This window comes from Mesoplodon densirostris, chromosome 9, assembly GCF_025265405.1.
Source record: "Mesoplodon densirostris isolate mMesDen1 chromosome 9, mMesDen1 primary haplotype, whole genome shotgun sequence".
In the NCBI taxonomy this organism is placed as follows: Eukaryota; Metazoa; Chordata; class Mammalia; order Artiodactyla; family Ziphiidae; genus Mesoplodon; species Mesoplodon densirostris.
In genome coordinates, this window is record NC_082669.1 from 61,016,810 (window position 1) to 61,032,374 (window position 15,565).

Sequence of the window (15,565 nt, forward strand, 5' to 3'; positions counted from 1 at the left end):
CTCTGCAATCCTTAGCACAGACAGCAGGTGAGAAATAGGCTCTAGAAGTAGTAGTGTGGTTGATAAGTCCTGTCTCTTACAAATAGAACCCATGAGGGCCTGGGTTTAAGCCTCCAATTCCCATGGACATTTTGAGTCTCAGCCCATTTCAAATAGCTCACTGGCAGCCCATAGTTAGTGCAGTAAGTCTCTATAACATAGGAGGTAAAGCAAACAACAAAATCAAAATCAATACCATTGTTACCATTCTGTCAATAGGCAAAGTACATCAAGGATCCAGGCTTCTGAAAGATCGAAAGAGATAAGGAAATGAGTTAACTTCCATATCTTTACTTGGTTCCTGCCACTGCCCAAGAGGTGGGAAAATATTGACCAAGTCCAAGCTCTCCCTATTAGCACTCAATCAGTAACAACTTTTTTAAACCTCAAAAGAGTCCACTGAAGAAACATCCTTTTAAAATCTGCCACACTCTTTTTATTTTTTTTTTTTTTTTTTTTTTTTTTTTTTTTTTTTTTTTTTTTGCTGTACGCGGGCCTCTCACTGCTGTGGCCTCTCCCGTTGCGGAGCACAGGCTCCGGACACACAGGCTCCGCGGCCATGGCTCGCGGGCCCAGCCGCTCCGCGGCATGTGGGATCTTCCGGGATCGGGGCACGAACCCGTGTCCCCTGCATCGGCAGGCGGACTCTCAACCACTGCGCCACCAGGGAAGCCCTGCCACACTCTTTTTAAATGGCTCCTTGATAAGGTACTGTCCTAAATATCCTGAAATATTCTGTAACCTGTATTGCTCAAGAAACCTATGACTCAGAACTGGCCCACAGACAGAATAAATTTTGCACATAAAAACAGAAAATATCCTGTATCTTGGTCGTTGGCCTTGAAGGATGGAAATTATCAGGAAACTAGAGTACTAGTGGATTGCTATAAAATATGTATTTGTTTACTGCCATTCTGGGTGAGCCTCATCATATAGTAGTCCACAAAATATTGAAAGGACATAGAGTGGATAGTCAGAAGACTATAAGCTTGAACTGCTGTCAGCACATTGGCAAAGAACACAAATCTTTCCAGAAACACCAAAGAACTATGTAAACACCAAGTCACTCTTTTCTCTCATCTGGTGAGGAAGAGATAAACAGACTAAAAATCAACCTTGTGTTGATTCCTCCCTTTAAGGCAATGACTTGTTAATCTAATAGCTTAGTTTTATTGGCCAGCTATTTCAAATCAAGAGTCTTACTCCACAAACCCATATTTTATACTACCAACTGTGCACTAGATATAAATGAGCATAGTATACACATGAATCAATGAGACACATGAATATACATGCCCATGGGGCAGTAGAATACTGTTAAAAGAAAAAGAAACAGTAGTTGAAGAAAAAAGCTTTGCTGAGGGGAATTTTATATTCACTCTTTCTCTTTTTAATGGCTTTGAAAATGGAAAGCAGAAAGATATGATACATTACTAAAATTGTAAATATTCCTGGTGATATTTTTGCATAAAGTGTATACATTCATTTTGGTTTCTTTAAATCTCTCATTCTTAGAAACACTGACTCAAATCAAAAGAAATACTGACATATGTAAGGTGTTTTGCTGAGTTTATTTTAATGTTTTAGCTTTGCATTAAGTAGTTTTTGTAAACTAAGTGTTCTGTTTCAAGACAGTTCAGCAAACCGTCACGCATACACATCCATGAGTACCTTGTGAATGTTCAAAAAAAAAAAAGTTTTGACTTGCTAGTGCCTTAGAAAAACAGCAGAATTTGAATATGGATTGAAATTCAGCAACTTAATACTGGTTTCATTTCAGGACACAGTTGATGTCCATGATTAAGGGACATTTTTGTGGATGTACAGTCCATATTAATTTCCCAGATTTGGCCCGTTTGAAACAGAAGCCTATTGGTACTGCCAGGAAGGTCTGGGAAACCTTTAATACAGCTCAGAAATATGGATGGCCTTGCCTGCTGCCTCTGTGGTTTAATCTAAAATTATCCCAACTCATGGGTGAAGGGAAAAATCAGACTCATCGATTTTATTACCATATTTCATCAAGTCTAAGACATTTTTTGCATATTTAACCCTCTAATATTGTGATGTGTCTTTAATCTATTTCATCTTAGAATTAATTAGAAGCATTTTTCTTTCTTAATGACATATAAAATAAACATATATGCTACTATTGTTGGCATTTTGGATTAGATGAAATATGATATACTTAAACCTCACTATTTCTTAGTAAAATATTTCATAGTAAAAGCAAAAGATCTGAATTATAGAGTATGTTTTTAAAATACAGTTTTATTAACTTTAGTCTTAAGGGCAATTTGCAACTTAAAGACCTTGGAGGAATTTTAAAGTATGAATTTGCTACAGGGATTATATTTAAGTAATAACAGTAAATGTAATAAGGGCTTAATAACTACCAAAGTCTACTTTGTAAACTTTCTGTATACATTTTTCTTATTTAGCCCTCTTATCAACCCTATTTGTCAGGGATTTGATGGGAACAAAAACCTCTTCCATGCCTAAGTTATGAGTCAATTGAAAAACAAACTATTGGTATGATAGATGGGAGATTCAAACACTACCTTTGTTACTTAAAGGACTGATGTGTGAGAATCTGGCCTGTCTGCAGATAACAGGGCTGATACAGAAAGAAACAGCAGCGTGGGAAAATACTTGCTCCCTACTACCACATATGAGGTTGGAATAATATTATCCCCATTATAAAGAAGAAAACTGAGGAGACTTTCAAGATGGCAGAGGAGGAAGACATGGAGATCACCTTCCTTCCCACAAATACATCAAAACTACAGCTACATGTGGAACAACTCCTACAGAACACCTACTGAATGCTGGCAGAAGACCTCAGACTTCCCAAAAGGCAAGAAAATCCCCACGTACCTGGGTAGGGCAAAAGAAAATAGAATAAACAGAGACAAAAGAATAGGGACGGGACTGGCACCTCTGGGAGGGAGCTGTGAAGGAGGAAAAGTTTCCACACACTAGGAAGCCCCTTCACTTGTGGAGACAGGGGCTGGCGGTGGGGGGAAGCTTCGGAGCCACGGAGGAGAGTGCAGCAACAGGGGTGCAGAGGGCAAAGTGGAGAGATTCCCGCAAAGAGGATCAGAGCTGACCAGCACTCACCAGCCTGAGACACTTGTCTGTTCACCCACTAGGGTGCGTGGGGGTGGGGAGCTGAGGCTCGGGCTTCAGAGGTCAGATCCCAGGGAGAGGACTGGGGTTGGCAGCGTGAACACAGTCTGAAGGGGGCTAGTGCGCCACAGCTAGCTGGGAGGGAGTCCGGGAAAATGTCTGGAGCTGCCTAAGAGGCAAGAGACCACTGTTTCTGGGTGCGCGAGGAGTGGGGCTTCCTGTTCCATGTGCCCATAGATGGCAGAGCACCGCCTAAGCGAGCTCTAGAGATGGGCGCGAGCTGCGGCTATCAGCTCAGACACCAGAGACAGCCATGGACCACTAACGCTACCGCCGCTGCCACCAAGAATCCTGTGTGCAAGCGCAGGTCACTACCCACACCCCCCTAGGAGCCTGGGCAGCACGCCACTGCCAGGGTCCCGTGATCCAGGGACAACTTCCCCAGGAGAACACATGGTGCACCTCAGGCTGTTGCAATGTCATGTTGGACCCTGCTGCCGCAGGCTCACCCTACATTCCAATTATGACTACTGCACTCCTCCCTCTCCCCAGCCTGAGTGGGCAAGAGAGCCCTATTCAGCTGCTGCTTTAACTCCCACCTGTCCAGGCAGGGAACACATGCCTAAGGGTGGCCTACACGCAGAGGTGGGGCTAAAACCAAAGCTGAACCCCAGGAGCTGTGCGAACAAAGAGAAAGGGAAGTTTCTGAGTGCAGCCTCAGGAGCAGCGGATTAAATCCCGCAGTCATCTTGATAAACCCTGCCTCTGTAGAATACCTGAACAGACAACGAACGTTCGCAAAATTGAGGCGGTGGACTTTGGGAATAACTGTAGACTTGGGGTTTGCTTTCTGTGTCTGATTTGTTTTTGGTTTTATCTTTATCTTTGTTTACTTTTTAGTGCTTGCTGTCAACGGTGGATTTGTTTATTGGTTTGGTTGCTCTCTTCCTCTTTTTTTTCTTTTTGCTCTTTTTGTGAGTGTGTGTGTATGTTTCTCTCTGTGATTTTGACTGTTTATGTTTCCTTTTATCATTTGTCCTACTGTTCTGTCTGTTCATTTTTTCTGGTTTTTTTTTAGCTTTTTGTTTTGTTTTGTTTTTGTTTGCTTGCTTGTTTTCTTTTTCTCAGTGTGTGTTCGTATGTTACTTTTTGTGATTTTGCCTGTTTAGTTTTGCTTTTACCATTTGTTTTTGGGTTCTATTTGTTCATTTTTCTTTTCTTCCTTTTCTTCTGAGCTGTGCGGTGGCAGGGTCTTGGTGCTCTGGCCGGGGGTTGGGCCTGAGCCTCCAATGTGGGAGATCCAAGTCCAGGACATTGGACCACCAGAGACCTCCTGGACCCACATAATATTAATTGGCAAGAGCTCTCCCAGAGATCTCAGTCTCAACACTAAGACCCAGCTCCACCCAATGACCAGCAAGCTCCAGTGCTGGATGCCTCATGCCAAACAACTAGGAAGACAGAAATACAACCCCACCCATTAGCAGAGAGGCTGCCTAAAGTCATACTAAGTTCAGAGACACACCAAAACACACCACAGGATGCTGCCCTGCCCATCAGAAGGACAAGATCCAGCCCCACTCAGCAGAACACAGGCACCAGTCCCCCCCACCACCAAGAAGCCTACACAACCCACTGAACCAACTTCACCCACTGGGGAAAGACACCAAAAATAAGAGGAACTATGAACTTGCAGCCTGCAAAATGGAGACCAAAAACACAGCAAGTTAAACAAAATAAGAACACAGAGAAATAGGCAGAGGATGAAGGAGCAGGGTAAAAACACACCAGACCAAACAAATGAACAGGAAACAGGCAGTCTACCTGAAAAACAATTGAGAACAACGACAGTAAAGATGATCCAAAATCTCGGAAAAGAATGGAGAAAATACAAGAAATATTTAAGAAGGAACTAGAACAACTAAAGCACAAACAAACAATGATGAACAACACAATAAATGAAAATAAAAATACTCTAGAAGGAATCAGTAGCAGAATACTTGAGGCAGAAGAATGGATAAGTGACCTGGAAGATACAATAGTGGAAATAAGTGCCCCAGAGCAGAATAAAGAAAAAAAATGAAAAGGCTTGAGGACAGTCTCACAGATCCCTGAGACAAAATTAAACATACCAACATTCGATTTATAGGGGTCCCAGAAGAAGAAGAGAAAAAGAAAGGGTCTGAGAAAATATGTGAAGAGATTGTAGTCAAAAACTTCCCGAATATGGGACAGGGCTTCCCTGGTGGCGCAGTGGTTGGGAGTCCACCTGCCGATGCTGGGGACATGGGTTCGTGCCCCGGTCAGGGAGGATCCCACATGCCGTGGAGCGGCTGGGCCCGTGGGCCATGGCCACTAAGCCTGCGCTCCACAGCGGGAGGGGCCACGGCAGTGAGAGGCCCACATAACGCAAGAAAAAATAATAAATAAAAAAATAACTTCCCTAACATGGGAAAGGAAATAGTCAATCAAGTTGAGGAAGCGCAGACAGTACCATACAGGATAAATCCAAGGAGAAACACACCAAGACACATATTAATCAAACTACCAAAAATTAAATGCAAAGAAAAATATTAAAACCAGCAAGGGAAAAGCAACAAATAACATACAAGGGAATCCCCATAAGGTTAACAGCTGCTTTTTCAGCAAAAACTCTGCAAGCCAGAAGGGAGTGGCAGGACATATTTAAAGTGATGAAAGGGAAGAACCTACAATTAAGATTACTCTACCCAGCAAGGACTTCATTCAGATTAGATGGAGAAATTAAAACCTTTAGATACAAACAAAAGCTAAGAGAATTCAGCACCACCAAACCAGCTTTACAACAAACGCTAAAGGAACTTCTCTAGGGGGGAAACACAAGAAAAGGAAAAGACATACAAAAACAAAAACAAAACAATTAAGAAAATGGTAGTAGGAACATACATATCAATAATTACTTTAAACATAAATGGATTAAATGCTCCAACCAAAAGACAAAGACTGGTTGAATGGAAACAAAAACAAGACCTGTATATATGCTGTCTACAAAAGACGCACTTCAGACCTAGGGACACATACAGACTGAAAGTGAGGGGATGGAAAAAGATATTCCATGCAAATGGAAATCAAAAGAAAGCTGCAGTAGGAAACTCCTATCAGACAAAATAGACTTTGAAATAAAGATTATTACAAGAGACAAAGAAGGACACTACATCATGATCAAGGGATCAATCCAAGAAGAAGATATAACAATTGTACATATCTATGCACCCAACATAGGAGCACCTCAATACATAAGACGAATACTAACAGCCATAAAAGGGGAAATCGACAGTAATACAATAATAGTAAGGGCCTTTAACACCCCACTTTCACCAATAGAAAGATCATTCAAAATGAAAATAAATAAGGAAACACATGCTTTAAATGATACATTAGACCAGATGGACTTCAGTGATATTTATAGGACATTCCATCCAAAAACAACAGAATACACTTTCTTCTTAAGTGCACATGGAACATTCTCTAGGATAGATCATCACATATCAAGCTTCGGTAAACTTACAAAAATTGAAACCATAACAAGTATCTTTTCCGACCACAGTGCTATGAGACTAGATATCAGTTATAGGAAAAAAAGCCTGTAAAAAATACAAGCACATGGAAGTTAAACAATTGCTACTAAATAACCATGAGATCACTGAAGAAATCAAAGAGCAAATTGAAAACTACCTAGAAACAAATGACAATGACAATACGACGACCAAAAACCTATGGGATGCAGCAAAAGCAGTTCTAAGAGGGAAGTTTATAGCAATACAATCCTACCTCAAGAAACAGGAAAAATCTCAAATAAACAACCTAACCTTACACCTAAAGCAATTAGAGAAAGAAGAAGAAACAAAACAGAAAGTTAGCAGAAGGAAAGAAATCATAATCATCAGATGAGAAAAAAATGAAAATGAAGTAAACAACAGTAAAGATCAATAAAACTAAAACCTGATTCTTTGAGAAGATAAACAAAATTGATAAACCATTAGCCAGACTCATCAAGAAAAACAGGGAGAAGATTCAAATCAATAGAATTAGAAATTTAAAAGGAGAAGTAAAAACTGACACTGCAGAAATACAAACGATTATGAGAGACTAATACAAGCAACTATATGCCAATAAAATAGACAACCTAGAATTAATGGATAAATTCTTAGAAAAGCACAAACTTCCAAGACTGAACCAGGAAGAAATAGAAAATATGAACAGACCAATCACAAGCACTGAAATTGAAATATGATTAAAAATCTTCCAACAAACAAGCCCAGAACCAGATGGCTTCACAGGTGAATTCTATCAAACATTTAGAGAAGAGTTCGCACCTATCCTTCTCAAATTCTTCCAAAATATGGCAGAGGGAAGAACACCCCCAAACTCATTCTACAAGGCCATCATCACCCTGATACCAAAAGCAGACAAAGATATCACAAAAAAAGAAAACTACAGGCCAATATCACTGATGAACATAGATGCAAAAATCCTCAACCAAATATTAGCAAAGAGAATCCAACAGCACATTAAAATGATCACACACCATGATCAAGTGGGGTTTATCCCAGGAATGCAAGGATTCTTCAACATACACAACTCAATCAATGTGATACACAATATTAACAAAACTGAAGGATAAAACCATATGATAATCTCAATAGATGCAGAAAAAGCTTTTGAGAAAATTCAACATCCATTTATGATAAAAACTCTCCAGAAAGTGGGCACAGAGGGAACCTACCTCAACATAATAAAGGCCATATATGATAAACCCACAGCCAACATCACTCTCAATGGTGAAAAACTGCAACCATTTCCTCTAAGATCAGGAACAAGACAAGGTTGCCCCCTCTCACCACTATTATTCTACACAGTTTTGGAAGTTTTAGTCACAGCAATCAGAGAAGAAAAAGAAACAGAAGGAATCCAAATCAGAAAAGAAGTAGTAAAACTGTTACTGTTTGCAGATGACATGATAATACACATAGAGAATCCTAAAGATGCTACAAGCAAACTACTAGAGCTAATCAATGAATTTGGTGAAGTAGCAGGATACAAAATTAGTGCACAGAAATTTCTTGCATTCTTATACACTGACTATGAAAAATCTGAAAGAGAAATTCAGGAAACACTCCCATTTACCACTGCAACATAAATAATAAAATACCTAGGAATAAACCTACCTAAGGAGAAAAAAGACCTGCATGCAGAAAACTATAAGACACTGATAAAATAAATTAAAGATGATACAAACAGATGGAGAGATATACCGTGTTCTTGGATTGGAAGAATCAACATTGTGAAAACGACTATACTACCCAAAGCAATCTGCAGATTCAGTGAAATCCCTATCAAACTACCAATGGCATTTTTCACAGAACTAGAACAAAAAATTATACAATTTGTACAGAAACACAAAAGACCCTGTATAGCCAAAGCAATCTTGAGAAAGAAAAACAGAGCTGGAGGAATCAGGCTCCCTGACTTCAGGCTATACTACAAAGCTACAGTAATCAAGACAGTATGGTACCGGCACAAAAACAGAAATATAGATCAATGGAACAGCATAGAAAGCCCAGAGATAAAGTCACACACATATGGTCACTTTATCTTTGATAAAGGAGGCGAGAATATACAATGGAGAAAAGACAGCCTCTTCAATAAGTGGTGCTGGGAAAACTGGACAGCTACATGTAAAAGAATGAAATTAGAACACTTCCTAACACCATACACAAAAATAAACTCAAAATAGATTAAAGACCTACATGTAAGGCCAGACACTATAAAACTCTTAGAGGAAAACATCAGCATATGTTTCTTGATTTCTATGACATAAATCACAGCAGGATCCTTTTTGACCCACTTCCTAGAGAAATGGAAATAAAAACAAAAATAAACAAATGGGACCTAATGAAACTTAAAAGCTTTTGCACAGCAAAGGAAACCATAAACAAGACAAAAAGACAACCCTCAGAATGGGAGAAAATATTTGCAAACGAAGCAACTGACAAAGGATTAATCTCCAAAATATACAAGCAGCTCATGCAGCTCAATATCAAGAAAACAAACAACCCAATCCAAATGTGGGCAGAGACCTAAACAGACATTTCTCCAAAGAAGATATACAGATTGCCAACAAACACATGAAAGGATGCTCAACATCATTAATCATTAGAGAAATGCAAATCAAAACCACAATGAGGTATCACCTCACACTGGTCAGAATGGCCATCATCAAAAATCTACAAACAGTAAATGCTGGAGAGGGTGTGGAGAAAAGGGAACCCTCTTGCACTGTTGGTGGGAACGTAAATTTATAAATCCACTATGGAGAACAGTATGGAGGTTCCTTAAAAAACTACAAATAGAACTACCACATGAACCAGCAATCCCACTACTGGGCATATACCCTGAGAAAACCATAATTCAAAGAGTCATGTGTCACAGTGTTCATTGCAACTCTATTTACAATAGCCAGGACATGGAAGCAATCTAAGTGTCCATCGGCAGATGAATGGATAAAGAAGATGTGGCATATATATACAGTGGAATATTACTCAGTCATAAAAAGAAACAAAATTGAGTTATTTGTAGTGAGGTGGATGGACATAGAGTCTGTCATACAGAGTGAAGTAAGTCAGATAGAGAAAAACAAATACCATATGCTAACACATATATATGGAAACTAAAAAAAGAAAAATGGTTCTGAAAAACCTATGGGTAGGACAGGAATAAAGAAGTAGACGTAGAGAATGGACTTGAGGACACGGTGTTTGGCGGGGGTAAACTGGGACAAAGCCTTGACATTTATACCCTAACAAATGTAAACTAGATAGCTAGTGGGAAGCAGCCTCATGGCACAGGGAGATTAGCTCAGTGCTTTGTGACCACCTAGAGGGGTGGGATAGGGAGGGTGGGAGGGATATACAAGAGGGAGGGTATATGGGGATATACGTATACATATAGCTGATTCACTTTGTTATACAGCAGAAACTAACACAACACTGTAAAGCAATTAAAGTCCAATAAAGATGTTAAAAATTTTACAAATTTTTTTTGAATTTACAAAAAAAAAAGAAGAAAACTGAGGTATGGAGAGGTCCAACTGTCGGATGATAGAATGGAACAAGAGTGACTTTTCGGGGAGGGGGAAGGGTAAGCTGTGACAAAGTGAAAGAGCGGCATGGACATATATACACTACCAAACGTAAGTTAGATAGCTAGTGGGAAGCAGCCGCATAGCACAGGGAGATCAGCTCGGTTCTTTGTGACTGCCTGGAGGGGTGGGATAGGGAGGGTGGGAGGGAGATGCAAAAGGGAGGGGATATGGGAACATATGTATATGTATAACTGATTAAATTTGTAAAAGAAAAAAAAAAAAGAGTGACTTTTCTAAAATCCTATCAACAATCTCTCCAGTCATTAATTTGTTCACAACTTTTTCTTCACAGGTACAACATTGGTGAATTTCACGGCTGCCTTCCTAATCACTGGGAACACTGAACAAGCAGCTTAACCTCTCTGTGCCTCAATTTTCTCATCTATGAAATGGAGAGTAGCAATAGTACCCACCTTGAAAGGATGTTATGAAGAAGATGACTGATACGTGTAACATGGGTTAGAAAAAAGTATGGCAGTGGTAAGCACTTAATAAATATTGCCTACTGATGGGTTAAACCATATGATCACGCCATTTCTAAGCCAAAAATGGCCAAATATGAGCAGTGTCTTATGGTTCAACCCACCATTACCTGAAAGAATCATATTTGTCTATCATTTCGGGGTTAAACATGGACTTACTGTGGTATCTTTAACCAAACGATGTTATATTCATGAAAATACTTCATTTCTCTGAATGGAAACTGGCAAAGTCATGACTTCAACAAAACAAAAAGGAAGTTTCTCCAATGTAATACAATCCTGTTCAAACACCTCACCAGATGATGGTGCTGTTCTGATTACTAGGTTTTCTACAGCTAAAGTGCATCAAGCACGAAGATTAAGTAATGATACTACATTATCCCTTTGAAATTTTAACAACTCTGAATAAGCTCTTTGGCTCCTGTTGTTTTAACTCAGTGTACTTGTCAGCAAGAATACTGACTTTGCAAGAAAGCTACCGCCCATACTGTACTGTCAACCCTAATAATGCAATTAAAACATTAATGAGAAAGCATAACCTTTCCATTGGAAAGTCCTTAGTGCTCCGAGTCTAGGAAAGGAAATCAAATATAAATTATTATTTTAATTTATTTTCCTTATCTTTCTCAAATTTTTAGAAATAAAGTAGAAAAAATAAAAGCAGTTTAAAGACTGCTTCACTTCAACTGCCCTTCTCTAAAAATAGTATACTTCATTTTTTAAAATTTACTAATATTCTGTTCCATCTTCCAGGGGTTTGAATTTCTTATTTCTTTAGAATCTTAAAAGCTGAAAGCAACTTTCATGTGGCTTTGGTGATCATTTGCATCTTTGAAAACTCATGAAGAGGTTATGCTCACTCTATTTTTTTGTTACCATATTTCTTTATCTCATTTTGTTATTTTCATTAATTCCTTCCCCCATTTCCTTCATTTGTTGATATGGGGTGAAGTTTATTATAAATTTAAATTCTGAAATACACGACAACGTTTTTTAAGAATCCCCCACTCTTTGGTGAAAAGTAAATTCAGTACTTATGTAATGGAAAAGGACTCCATTGCATGCCTTGCTTCCGATAATGCTGGTTGTCATTCTCCATATTTAGGCCTTTGAGAGTAAACTCCACAGAAAGTATTACACTAATACTCTCCCTTTTCATCCTTCTAGCTAAATACACATTTCTTCATTCCTAATATTTATCACAACTCATTATGGCAATGTTTAAAAAGCAGAGACCTTTGAGTATTTATATTCCCCATAGAAATGAGCATAGCTGTATCATATTTTAAATGTTCAATGCATAGTTGGTGAATGAATTTATCTCTCCAAAGATTCCATACAGCTGAATCTGTTAGGGAGTTTCACTCAATCTGAGTTCTGACTTTACAAGGTGACTTGGGGGTTGGTTTCTTGGAAGAAATGATCTTTCAGTGGTATTTTGAATATATGAAGAAGAAATTGATAGCCAACTATGTGGGAGAAGTAGGAGGAAAGCATTTAAATAAGTAACAAGAAAGACAACATAGCCATGAAAAAGTCAAAAATTGTATTGGAATGAGGTGGTTGGCCGAAAGGGTTAAAACTGGGGCCATTATTTAATAGAATAATAAGGGGCCATGAAAGATGATGTGGCATAATCAGACACACTTACCAGATACCCAGGGTGCTTAATACTTAGCATGCACTACACTCTTTCAGCAGCAGCATCATTACACTGAAAGAATGTTGGGCTAATTGGAACAAACACCCATCCATTTTACGTGAGTAACATGGCATTGATGACTGTATGATTTATGGGTGCTGCCATCTGGACTTTACCACTGTTCTTCTGCTGTATACTCTATTAATAGGTATGATTCTCTGCTGCACTCTCTCACAAATTTACTGGTTTGGGAGCTGTTTACCAGGGAAGTTTCAGGAGAGGATTGTTGATCTATATACTTAAATGACAAATGAGTTTTGTGCATGGGGCTTTTGTAGATGGAAAAATGCAAACCAAATTCTTTGGAAAAATTCCATATCACAAGGCACTTGTTAAAGGATTGGTATTGTAGCATAAAATGTTGTTGGTTTTTTTTGCTGGTTATAAAACTCAAAAATAACACATGCAAAGTAGTGAAAAGTATGCTTACATAATGAATTGAAACAAAGATCTTCAGAAGCCAGCTGAACTTTGAACCTCCCTTCATGTTAATGCTTCTGGCTTTGAGGACTACTCATATTTCTATACCAACTATATTTCTTAAATTTCATTAGGAAACCCTTGTCTCTAAATGCATACACTAACTAAATGTGATAGCAGGGTCACTTCATTATTTTTTTATAATTTAAATGTAGTAATCCAACATGGTATGAGACTAAATAAGACACAGTAGAACTCTGAATGTGACTGAGATGATAACTTCACAAGCCAAAACCTTTATGCATCATTCTATTTTTGCCAAACACAACAGCAGGGGTAACGTTACTCATGGCCCTAAAGAAAGGTTCAGGAGTAGCAGAGGAAACAAGAGTTTGTAGACAATGCATCATTGTTCAACATCTATTCCTACCCTTGTTCTTAGTTTGCTATACAAACTCGGCCAAGTTATTTAAGTTTATTTTACTATGACACTTTCTCCACCAGATAGAAAATTGGCAATTACACTGTGGGCTAGCTCTATGTGGTCATCAAGAGAATTTGGGTTAATAAGTAGAATTTCAATTCTAGATAATCCAGTGACCCTCTCTCTGTTTATGGAGATTTTGCATTAGAATTGGGAAGAGCAATTAACTTTCAAAGGACAGATGGCAATAGATTACAGATAACTCATCTAAGTAATGCATGGATGTTAAATCAAAGGACAACACTATTTTAACCCCGATAACTTAAAAAGTCTCTGGAAATTCAGTGACCAGAAAAAAATACCAGACATCTGTTTAAAATGTATATATTTTAGGAAACCTCTAAATAAAATAGAGATTAGCGTCACTCAACTTAGTGTTATTTATTCAGAGACTATGAAGTCTGTCTTTCTGGTTGACCCTGATTCTACTGCCTCCATGTGCTAAGCCTTGCCATAGATGAATTTGGCTATTGAATGCAAGCTTCAGATGGGCCTGTCATGCACCACCCACAGGGCATGATCTTACGGCTCCCCGCCCAAAGACACATGAAGAACCCACCATTTGCCAGGCCCTACGGATGCCACTGTGAATAAGAAGTTCATTCGTATTTCAATAATTTCCCATATATTATTTAAGACACAGCATTTGTCCTCACGGAAGTGGAAAGAAGAGACTAATCCAATAGCTGAGCACAGAAGAATATGAAGTCATCTGAAAAAGCTAAATCAAAACAGGCTCACAAATCACTGCCATTGAGAAAAAGGTCTCTCTGTATGGCTTAGGACCATCTATGGGGTGATACAACTTGGGGTTCTCCATGACTATATTACAGTGAAGATTCTTCTTCCATCATAGGATCCTTATATAACGATACTGTGTCCCCTGCATTTCAGTAAGTTTCTGGTGAGCCACATAAAGCGCTGACACTAGGTGTCCAACATACTTGTTTTATAGATATCCACGGAGAACCTATGTGGCAAGCACAGTGCATATGCCAGGTGTGAGGACAGGGAAGGCAATCATAAACAAAAGTGGGTCCCTAAATCACAAGGAAATTACAATTAAGGGAGGAAAGACAGATAAACAAGTAGGTAATACTATCTAGTCAAATACGATTATGAAGGAGAAAGGAATTGTAATTATGTGTGGGGACTTATCTGTGGGGCAGATTTATGAAAGCAGTGGCATTGAACTGAACATGGGGAAAAGGTCAGAATTGTGTAAGGTAAATAAAGAAGAAAGGACATTCCAGGCAGAGAGAAAGTCACAGTTATATTCATGGAGGTGGGACAGCACCAGATATTTTTAGAGAATAACAAATACTATATTTCATTCTGGCTGGTTAGTCACAAAAAAAGAATGAGGTAATGCCAGGAATGCGGTTTGGAGCCATAGCAGGAAAATCTTTGAATGTCATGATTAGGGATATGTGTTGCACTGTACAGGCGATGGGCAATCAAAGTTATAGAATCAATCTTTTTGCGGCGAGCATTCAGCCCTACCCCTCGTGGTAGAGATGAAAAAACTAAAGCCAGAGAGGTTCAGTGACTTGCTGACATCACACAAATGATTAACTGCGGAACTACTGAATGTTTTTCCAGACGGGGCCATAATGATGTGGTCTTGCTTCTGCAATGGTGGTTTCAAAATATGTTATGGAATGGAGTAGAATAAGGAAGGATTGAGGATGGGAGAAACCAGTTAGAGAGGTCTATCAGGGACAAAACAAGACATAATGAGAACCTGAAACAGGATGGATCTAAAAATAGAAAGGAGATGGATGATGGTGATGGTGATGATGGTGACCATGTGATTACTGTACTAGCACTATTTGAAATGCTTTACATATGTTAACACATTGTCATGATTGCAACTCCCTTATTAGTATCCCATTTTACAGAAGAAGGAATATAATCACAAGAAATAAAGTTATTGCCAAAATGACAGAATTTCATTGGAAGAGCCAGGATTCAAACTTGGCATTCTGGCTCTAAAGTCTAAATCCTAACTAATGGATGTGAGAAACCTCGTGGAATAGAGTCTACAGGCAGAACTAGCAACTGGTATTGTGGCTGAAAGAGGAAGATTTAGAGCCATGATAAAAGTTTGAATTTGGATGACTAGA